Below are 8,252 nucleotides of genomic sequence, written 5' to 3' on the forward strand. Positions count from 1 at the left end.
CCCTCTAATAATGCCGCTGGAAAATTGATGCAATGCCACAGTTAAAAGCAAATTACATGTTTAACAAATTTTATTGTTAATATAATCTCTATGTTAATATTAATCAATGCCACCGTTTGAGAAATGCTACTGTCTTGCTTTCTTTCCCATTTAGATAAGGTATATGCTTATTTTTGTTGGCTTCTGTGTCATCCACCGTTATTGACCACAAATTGTTTCCTTTGCACCTCTGTGTAAATAGGGTTATCTGCTTCACCTCGTTGCCATTGTGACCTTTTGTTGCACTGCACAAAACACTTTCGTTTTAAGAGTGTTTTGTGCAGTTCAACCAAAATGTCACACCGACAACGTTGCTTGATTGCTTGATCTTAGTGGAACTTCACAAGAGGAGATCTTACTTCCTATCCATTAAGGCGGATTTGGTTCAGATCTTCTTCTTGTGAGTTGTTTGAATTCCGCATCATGAGAGGTCAGTACTAGCCTTCTTTCACATGATTCTGTAGTGTGCATTCATATGTTGTGCTACTTGTACGATAATGTTGCTTGATTTTAGTGAACTGCACAAATGGAGACAAGACTTCCAATCTGTATGTGCACCGTAATATCCCATTGAGGTAAGATAAGGATATTTCACAACTGCTGACTTGTATTTTGCCACTTTCATCAGAAAATTAAGTTTAGTACTATACTTGTGCTTCCTAATTGACATGCCAAATCTTACATTGAAGGCGAAGCTTGTTTGTTATTGAACCAAGTGATGAAGGGGAAGAACAATGGGAAGAAAACAAAAATCAACTCCCGGTGCTGTCATGAAAAAGTGGTATTGTCCTTGAGAAGTGCTTACTCTGTGTTGTTTTAAATATTTCCTTTCCTTTTTTTCGAGCAAACAGTGATGCTAGCATTTAGTAGTCCTCTTGTCTTTGCACAACAGGATCATCTTCCTCTGAAGAATAATATGGAGTACGTGAAGTGACTAGTTCCGATTATGCCAGGATGAAGAAGCCTTGTCTATCTTATCATCAGAAGGAGCAGTTGAAGGATGGTTACATTACTCCCCACAAGACCAAACTAGCTTCAGCTCAGAAGGACTGACAAAATCTCCATTTTCTTGCTATGATGCGCGAGTACAATGTTGTTCTAGGATTCTTTCTGGTGGGTTCCATTTTTCTAAAAGTGTGCTCTACATGGACCATGTATGTGCCTGTTGAAACTGTCAATTCATAGTACAGTTTGCTCTATACTAATCACTTTTTTGTATTTGTGCAAACAGCGGTGCTCAGCTTGATTTCAATGGGAACTGCACAAAATGTTCATGAATACATCGAATCATTCATTTCCACCACAATAAATGAGGTGACGATAAGTTCAAGGCGTTGCAACATATAAAGGCGAAATCATACAAGCTACGCGCGCATTTGGTTGATTTTGGTGGAACTACACAAAAAGAACAACTGGTTTATTTAGCACGAGGTGACATGTCAATGTTCGAACTGATGGAAAACCCTTCCCATTCCACAATCGTAGGCATTTGATATTTTGGAATGGGACAACCTTGTCAAATTTTCCTCATTGATTTTAGCAAGACATGCGTTTGATATTTTCGAATGGGACACCCTTGCTGTCAGCAGCGTCGATCAATTTTTTCTTTATTCTTTAGTTGTGAAGTAAATATTGCCTCTGACATGTGAGTCGCTGAGATGCATAATCATCGATTGTTTTGAATGTTCTCTATGAATTGCCGGGCCTGTGTGTTTGATTGCAATGTACAGAAACGCTAAAAACCTACTCAAACTCTTTGTACTCCTTCTGTTCCTTTTTACTTCGCACATTGTGAAAGTGCATACTTTTTTGTATAAGATTGGTCGAAGTAGAGATACTTTGACTGTAGACAAAACTTGTATGCAGACTAGAAAGGACCGGAGGGAGTACATGTGAAACTGCTGCAAACGAGGTGATCACCCTGGGAATAATGCTAGTACATATTGTTTTGCATGTTCATCCAATGACAGTGATACAGGAATTCAAACTAATCGAAATAAATTCATTCATACACGGTCGGATTTCATATAAACATGCCAGATTTCATTACATTTCATACATTCTTCAACTAAAAAGGGGTGCGCTGGAGGTATAATTAATTAACCGAAGCTACCCACCTGTGTCCCGCTGAGCCGAACAGAAGCTTCAGTGACTTAACTGTAGGTGCAGTTGCGTAACTGACATGTGGCCTATTGGGCCCACGTGTCAGTCAGCCAACTGCACCAGCAGTTAAGAAGAAGCAGCATTACTCTCCAGTAGAACTCCCCGACTCCACGTCCCCGCCAAGAAGCTAACCGGCCGTCAATGGTCAACCCGCCTAGCTTGGCTTCAACAGGAGGATAGCAGCGGTGGCCTTACTTGGACCCGAGTGGTGGCGACCTACCATGTTCTACTCTTCCTCATTTTCTATGTGGCGCGGCCTCGTTGGTAGTGGGGCGGGGCCTCGGTAGAGCCGACGATGTCCTCTGTCTCGTTGCTGGTGGGCGGCGCCTCAGCGGAGCGGTGGAAATCCTCCCCCGCGTTGCCGGAAGGGTGGGGCCTCGGCTGAGCCGGCGATGTCCTCTGCCTCGTTGTGAGCGGGGTGGGGCCTCGGCGGAGCCGGTGGTGTCCTCTGCCTCGTTGTTGGCGCCGCGGGGCCTCGGCAGAGCAGGGCCTCGTTGATGCCAGCGGAGCGGGGACTCGTCGGAGCCAGCATTGTCCTCTGCCTCATCCTCGGTCTCGCCAAACAGCGCCTTGCCCGCTTCATCGCCCTCTTTGCTAGCCTCTTTGTAGGTGGCCGCAGCCTCCGCCACCCGCATGCGCTCCCGCCAGCGCTCGAGGCAGCCCTTGCGGGCGGAGCGGTACGAGTCGAGCAGCGCCTCCTGCTCCGCCCGCTCCACAGCGATATGCTCCTCCGCCTGCAGATGCTCCTGGAGGAAATGGTGGTTGTAGGCGGCGTCGGCCTGCGCTTCCCGGAACTGCTCCTGACGCATCTGCCTCACACTGTCCATATATTGGGCACATGACTCGCCGATGGTCATGGTGCAATGCACCAGCAAGGATGGCGCGGAGGAGGGGGTTGGCGCCGGATCGTCGACTACCATGTTCTCCATTGGGACATCGTCGTCCTCCGGCTGCCTGCCGGCCAACCGGTCGGCAGCAATGGCTGCCATCTCCTTGTGGTCCATCGTCCGCCCGCCCCGAAGAGCGCTGGAGTGTGAGGAAGCCATTGTGGGCAGTAGTGGTGTGGACAGAAGAAAGGGAACGGATGCGGATGACTGCGGCTATGGCCGGCGCAGCAGTTTATATAGCAATGGTGGGCGGGCGGAGGGACGGACGTGTGGCGCCAGAGTAGCCGTCTCGGCAACCGCGTGTCATTAATGTGTGCAGCAGATGGACGGACGGACGGCACTTGTGTCGTTTGAAGGCGGAGCAATCGCCTGCACCGGGAAACGGGGCAGGCGGCGCTGACTGTTTCGGGCGGAAAGCGCGCGCGGGCGAGGAGATGACTTTACATGGAGAGGATGACAATGGGGACCCACCAGGTCCATAGCCTCACGTACTCAAGTGCCTCCTTATTATATATATATATATATATATGTATAAAACTATACTCCCTCTGTCTAGGTGAATAAGTCATATTAGAAGGTGCATCACGACCTAGGTGCAAGCAGATTGTTGGAAAAGAAGAATATTTCTCTCTTCTAAACACAACATTTAATCACAACAATTAAGAGGATGCATTATTAGCTACCCATGCAGGCCATCGTAATTCATAGCATGCAAAGCGCTTTTATTTCTTGCCTAATAACTGCATGGACGTGCTGCATGCATTGGTCCTTGCCCAAGCAAAAAAAGGGAGGAAAGGGGTTTCCACGGGAGACAACGAGGCAGAGGTGGAAGCGCTCGCTGGAGTTATTTATTTTGCTTCCCCCTGGTTTCCTGACATCACGGTCCCACACCATTGTCAACCTATGTAGTACTAGTCAATAAATGAGAGAATTGCACAAGAAGCGGCCGACAGCTAGGACCAAGCAACTCGAGCAGTATTTGTGTTTTTGAGGTGTGAGCACTGTAGAGTTTTTCGATGTTTAGCCCAGATATTAATTTTTCTCCTCTGAACAACAATGAAAACATTGCTGCAGGTATTAACTATGCAGGCTGTGGCCCGTCTAGCCCAGGCCAGATATCCAGCCCAGATATTAATTTTTTTCAAGCTAAAAATGGTAGCCCAGCTATACTTTTTTTAGGAATACCCAGGCAAGGTCAAGTTGTTATTCTCCGCCCCGCTAGGCTGCAAATCTTTCCTAGGAGGGATGCATTAGGCTTAACAAGAAAGTGGGCTTTAAGAAATAATAAATGGGATGTAATTACAAAAACTGGGTAATAACTATAAAAAATGCACCAAACACGTGATTACTTTATAAAATATTATTTTTGGATATTGAAAATTTTAATTTCATTAATTGTTGCGAGCGCAATGTTTCGTTGGATTTTTACGTAATATAAATTTATATTGAAATTGTATTTAATCTGACTAGAAATTTCGGGATAAAAATATTTCGGATCCCATCAAAATGTGGGAAATTTTATTGAATTCTGTTTTGAACGGTTGGTTGAAATGGGTTGTACTTTTAAAAAACTGTAAACGGGTTGTAGTAAATTCCATTAGAATTCAAAAATGGGCTACACATTCTTACAAATCTCAAATGGGCTATAAGTTCTTTGCCACACACTTCTGGCCTTACTAAGTTGACGCGTATGCAAGGCTTTGTCAACTTATAGTGAACACACGGTTCTAGCAGCAGTACCCGTTGGATGTTCATCCAACGAATGTCGTGCTTCTTCTTCAATCTCGGATATTCTAGCTTCACCCGCCCAAAAAATGATTCCTCCCCCTGACATCTGGGGCGCACCGTTTTGGAAGCTGACCTGTGGGCCTACTAAGTTGACGTACCAAGGGCTTTGTCAACTTAGTCAATATAAACGATTCTAGCTGCAGTGACCGTACGATGTCCATCCAACGGCCGTAGTGCTTCTTCAACCTTTGGTATTCTTGCTCCAGCCGCCTAAAGCAACGCCGGTCGTGCTGCCTGCTCCTGCCTCCCATGGCCGGCTGTGCTGCCGTGGAGGCCTCACCGCCCCCTACTATTCCCACCGCTAGCCAGGCCCTGCGGCGACGGCAGCCTCACACCGCAGCCAAACGAGTGAACCCTCATACTCCTCTCCGCGTGGGCATCCACCGCTGCGTCTTCACCGGCTCCACGTCGTCCCCTTCCTAGGCCTCACCGTCGTCCACCGCCCTGGTGCTCCCGGCGCGGTGTGGTCAACGTGGAAGGAATGACTTCCATCGGACGTGGACTGTACGTGGAGAGGATGACAGCTGGGTCCACGGCGGCAGCAAGGAAGTGCCTCCTTATTACGCGGAAAATAATGATTCCTCCACCTGACAGCAGGGACCCACCGAACGGGCCACCAATATTTTGCGAAAAAAATCATTTCCCCCTGACTACTGGGACCCACCGGACGGGCCACCGTATTTCGCGAAAAAAAACGTTCCCCCCGCTGTCAGCTCGGACCCACCGGAAGTGCCTCCTTATTACGCACAAAAAAATGAATACTCCCCCGGCTAGCTGGGACCCACCTTGCTGGGAGGCTGACTTGTGGGCCTACTAAGTTGACAGGGACGAAGGGCTTTGTCAACTTAGTCAATATGAACGATTCTAGCTCCAGTGACCGTATGATGTCCATCCAACGGCCGTAGTGCTTCTTCAACCTCTGGTCTTCTTGCTCCAGCCGCCCAAAGCAGCGCCGGTCGTGGCGCATGCTCCTGCCTCCCGTGGCCGGCTATGGTGCCGCAGAGGCCTCACCGCCTCCTACTATTCCCACCGCTGGCCAGGCCCTGCAGCGACGGCAGCCTCACACCGCAGCCGAACCAGTGAACCCTCGTAGTCATCTCCGCGCGGGCTCCCACTGCCGCGTCGTCCCCTTCCTAGGCCTCGTTGTCGTCCACCGCCGTGGTGCTCTCCGCGCGGCGTTGTCAACGTGGTCAAGGAACGACTTCCATCGGAAGAGTACTATACGTGGAGAGGCTGATAGCTGGGTCCACGGTGACAACACAGTTTTTTTGTGATTTGCCAAGTAAGTCGCTTTGTCACGCCTGTTGGGCTGCAAATCTTTCAAGACGAGGAGAGCTTTCATTCGGCTGGCCGAGAAAATGGCCCATCAGTAATGAGAAATGGGTTGTACATTTCTAAAACACATCAAACCGACAATTAGTTTCAAATATCTTTTTTTTCATTTCAAGATTTTAAATTACATTAATTTTTATGCATGGAGAATTTGTTGGATTTTATATTGATATACATTTATTTTTAAAATCAGATTGAATGTGAGTCAAAATTTCGGGATTAAAAACAGTTCGGACCGCACCGAAATATGCAAAATTTCATATATTTTTTTAACCGTTGCCACAATATGGGCTGTAATGCTAACAAAAAGAATATGGGCTCAAAAAAACCTTAAGAATTAGCAAATGGGCTATAAATTATTAGAAATAATGGCAGATGGGTTGTATGCTATTTTCCACAGATTTGAGGCTTTCCTAAAAAAAGGTTGACGCACAAGCACTGACTGTTGGATGTCCATCCAACGGCCGTCGTGCTTCTTCAATCTCTGCTCTTCCTGCTCCAGCCGCTCAAACAAGCGCCGGTGGGACTGCCTGCTCCCTCCTCGCGGCCGGCTGTGCTGCCGCGCAGGCCTCACCGCCCGACCATACTCCCATCGCTAGCCTAGCCATCCCTCTACTCACCCACACCTGTTGTTATTATCCGGCGACGGCAGACGAACTAGTAAGCCCTCGTACAGTCATACTACCCTCCGCGTGGGAAACAACTGCTGAGTCTTCCCTGCCTCCATGTCATCACCTTCCTAGGCCTCGCCGTCGTCCACCGCCCTGGTGCTCTCCGTGCTGCGTGGTCAACGTGGTCAAGGAAGGACTTCCATCGGACGTGGACTGTATGTGGAGAGGCTGACAGCTGGGTCCACGGCCGCAGCAAGGAAGTGCCTCCTTATTATGCAGAAAATAATGATTCCTCCACCTGATAGCTGGGACACACCGAACGGGCCACTGTATTTCGCGAAAAAACGTTTCCCCCTAACTGTTGGGACCCACCAGCTACAACTTCACACGCAAGGAAGTGCGTCCGGGCAAAAAAACGATTCGCCCCCTGACTGCTGGGACCCACCAGCTACATCTTCGCAGGCAAGGAAGTGCCTGACAGTCGGGACCCACCTGGTCGAAGCGTACGTAGCGTTGTCATTCTGATCGCGAACGTGTACGTACATACTGGTCAATGCAGAAGAGGCGCGGATGTGTCGTAGTAGAGGCGCGCACGTGTCGTAGTAGAGGCGCACACGTGTCGTAGTAGAGGCGCGCACGTAGCATGTACACGTACGTACAGCGGCCAGGGTGCAAGAAAGAAAATAAGGCCATGTATGTGTACATACGGGCAGGGTCTCGAACGCCTACTTGCGCATACGTACGGCCAGGGCTCGTGTACATTGCTTGGTCGGAACGGAGAAACAGCGTCGTCGTCGTGTTCATGGGGAGGCAACGGAACGCGTGGGAGCCAACCGGCTGGGTCGGAACGGAATGCGTGGTCGTGTTCATCGGGAGGGCTTGGACGGAACAGGCGATGGAAAGAAGGCCTGGTGTACCGCACAACGGAGGAAACGGACCTCCTACGTTTGGAACGGGGTCCTGTTGATCGGGAGGGGTCTGGCGTATCGCAAAACGGAGGAAACGGACCTCCTACGGTCGAAACGGGGGTCCTGTTGATCGGGAGGGGTGTGGCGTACCGCAAAATGGTGGAAACGGACTTGTGTTGGAGCGCTATGGTCGAAACGGGGGTCCTGTTCATCGGGAGGGGTGTGGCGTACGCAAAACGGGACTCCGTGGGATACTGTTCATCTCCACCGTCAACCCCCTCCAGCCTCCACGAGCTACTGCTCATCCACCGTCGACCCCCTCCAGCCTCCACGAGCTACTGTTCATCCACCGTCGACCTCCTCCAGCCTCCACCTGCGGCTATTCATCCACAGGCTCCTGTTCTTCCAGCCTCCACCGCGCGCTACTCCACCGGCTACTGTTCAACCAGCCCTCTCCATGGGCTCTTGTTCAACCACCCCTCCATGGGCTACTGTTCATCCTGCCCTCCACCGTCTACTGTTCA

Source organism: Triticum urartu, chromosome 3A (assembly GCF_056163025.1).
Source record: "Triticum urartu cultivar PI428250 chromosome 3A, HENAU_Tu73, whole genome shotgun sequence".
NCBI lineage: Eukaryota > Viridiplantae > Streptophyta > Magnoliopsida > Poales > Poaceae > Triticum > Triticum urartu.